We start from the raw sequence: 3225 nt of genomic DNA, 5'->3' as shown, positions 1-3225 counted from the left end.
TGCTCTTTCCATGCCTGTGAAGAATTCTGATGGGGATTGCATTGAATCTGTAGATTACTTTTGGTAGGATGGACATTTTTACTATGTTAATCCTGCTGATACATGAGTATGGGAGATCTTTCCATCTTCTGATGTTTTCTTCCATTTCTTTCTTCAGAGACTTGACATTCTTGTCATACAGATCTTTCACTGCTTGGTTAGAGTAACACCATGTATATTTTATAATATTTGTGACTCTTGTGAAAGGTGTTGTTTCCCTAATTTCTTTCTCATCTCATTTGTCCTTTGTACAGAGAAAGGCCACTGATTTGAGTTAATTTTATATCCAGCCACTTTACTGAAATAGTTTATCAGCTGTAGGAGTTCTCAGATGGAATTTTGGAGGTCCCATATGTATACAATTATATCATCTGCAAATTGTGATACTTTGACTTCTTCCTTTCTAATTTGTATCCCCTTGATCTCCTTTCATTGTCTAATTGCTCTAGCCAGAACTTCAAATACTATTGAATAGATAGGGAGAGAGTGGGCAACTTTGTCTTGTTCCAGATTTTAGTGGGATTGTTTCTAGTTTCTATTCATCTAATTTTATGTTGCTTGTTGATTTATTATACATTGCTTTTATTATGTTTGTGTACATGCCATGAATTCTTGATCTTTCCAAGACTTTTAACATGAAGGGCTATTGTATTTTGTCAAAGGCTTTTTAGTATCTAATGAAATGATCATGTAACTTTTTCCTTGAGTTTGTTTATATAGTATATTAGGTTTATGGATTTTTCTATATTGAACCATCCCTGCATCCTTGGGATGAAGCTTACTTGATCATGGTGAATGATGTTTTTGATGTGTTCTTAGATTCAGTTTGTGAGAATTTTATTGAGCATTTTTGCATTGATATTCATAAACAAGATTGATCTGAAGTTCTCTTCCTTTGTTTTTTTGTGTGGAATAATAGTAATTGTGGTTTCATAGAATGAATTAGGCAGTGTTCCTTCTGTTTCTCTTTTGTGGAATAGTTTGAGGAATGTTACTATTAGCTATTCTTTGACAATCTAGTAGAATTCTGTACTAAAACAATCAGTCCCTGGGCTTTTTTTTTTTTTTTTTTTTTTTTTTTTTTTTTTGATTGGGAGGTTTTTGGTAACTATTTCTATTTCTTTAGGGGTTATGGGACGGTTTAGATAGTGTTCCTGATTTTGATTTAACTGTGGCATGTGGTGTCTGTCTAGAAAATCATTCATTTCATATAGATTTTCCAGTTTCATAGAGGCTTTTGTAGTAGGTTCTGATAATTTTTTGAATTTCCTCAATTTATGTTGTCATTTCTCTCTTTTTGTTGCCGATTTTTGTTAATTTGGATGTGCTCTCTGTGCCCTTTAGTTGGCTAAAGGCTTATCAAACTTGTTGATTTTATCAAAGAAGCAGCTCTTGGTCTTGTTTATTCTTTGTATGATTCTCTTTGTTTCTACCTGCTTGATTTCAGCTCTGAGTTTGCCTACTCTTTGCCTTCTGCTCCTCTTGGGTATGTTTGCTTCTTTCTGTTCTAAAGCTTTCAGGTGTACTGTTAAGTTGCTTATATGGGAACTCTCCAACTTCTTTATGAAGGCACTTAGTGCTATGACTTTTCCTCATAGCCCTTAAAAGTAGCACACACCAGCAACATCAACATGTCTTTATGCTGTAGGACAGACCATGGATAGCCACATGGACCACTTTTTGTTCAGTAAAGATTTGTTCAGTTTCCATGAGTTTATAAGGTTTCTGTTGTTTCTGTTGTTGATATCCAGCTTTAAATCTGTGGTTGTCTGACAGGTTGCTGGGAGTTATTTCAATTTTCTTGTATCTGTTGAGGTTTGGTTCATGTCTGAGTAAGTGGTCACTTTTAGGGGAAAGTTCTATAAAGTTGAGAAGAAGATATATTCTTTTATATTTAGGTGAAATTTTTTTGCTCAGTGCACTTGATTTATAATGTCTGTTGGCATCAATATTTCCCTGTATAACTTGTTAATTGGTGAGAATGTAGTACTGAAGTCTCCTATCAGTGTGTGAGGGTTAATATGGGATTTAAGCTATAGTAGTATTTCTTTACAAACGTGGGTACCCTTGTGTTTGAGGCATAGATGTTAAGAATTGAAATGCTATCTTGGTGAATTTTTCCTTTGATGAATATGTAACTTCATTCCCTATCACTTTTGATTAGTTTTTGTTTGAATATATTTTCTTAGATATTAAAATGACTATACCAGCTTGATTCTTAGGTCCTTTTACTTAGAATATATTTTCCAACCCTTTACCCTGAAGTAATGTCTATTCTTGATGCTGAGGTATGTTTTTTGTTTGTTTTTGTTTTTTGTATACACCAGATGGCTGGAACCTCTTTTCACATCCATTCTATTAGTCTATGTCTTCTTAGTGGGGATTGAGACCATTGATGTTGGGAGATACTGATGACCAGAGATTGATGAATTCTTGTTGCTTTTTTGTTGTTGGTAATGATGGTGGCAGTGGCGTGTGTGTGTGTGTGTGTGTGTGTGTGTGTGTGTGTGCCTCTCTTCTTCTGATTTTCCTGCTCTGAGATTCTTTATTACCTGTGTTTCATGGATGTAGTTAACCTCATTAGGATGGAGCTTCCCGTCTAGCCCCATCTATAGAACTATATTAGTAGATAGTATTTAAATTTGGTTTTGCCATGGAATATTTTGTTTTCTCCATCTTTGGTGGGTATAGTAGTTTAGGCTGGCATCTGTGGTTTCTTAAAGTCCAGGCCCTTCTGGCTTTTAGGTCTCTGTTGAGAAATCAAGTATAATTTTAATAGGTCTGCCTTTATATTTAGCTTTTAATATCCTTTCTTTGTTCTGAATATTTAGTGTCTTGAATATTAGGTAGTGAGGGACTTCCTTTTCTGATCCAACCTACTTGGTGTTCTCTATGCTTCTTGTATATTTACAAGCATCTCCTTTTTTAGGTTAGAAAACTTTTCTTCTATGATTTTGTCGAAAATATTTTCTGGGCATTTGAGCTGACAATCTTCTCCTTCTTCTATTCTTATTATAATTAAGTTTGGTCTTTTCATAGTGTCTCAGAGTTCCTGGATTTTGGGGGGGGGGGTCAGGACTTTTTTAGATTGAATTTTTCCTTTGATAGGTATATCTATTACTTCCATAGCATCTTCAGTGCTTGAGATTCTCTATTCCATCTGTTTTTTCCATTGGTGAAGCTTGC

The sequence above is a fragment of the Mastomys coucha genome, unplaced genomic scaffold (genome assembly GCF_008632895.1).
Source record: "Mastomys coucha isolate ucsf_1 unplaced genomic scaffold, UCSF_Mcou_1 pScaffold7, whole genome shotgun sequence".
Lineage (NCBI taxonomy): Eukaryota > Metazoa > Chordata > Mammalia > Rodentia > Muridae > Mastomys > Mastomys coucha.
This window is presented reverse-complemented; position numbering follows the sequence as displayed.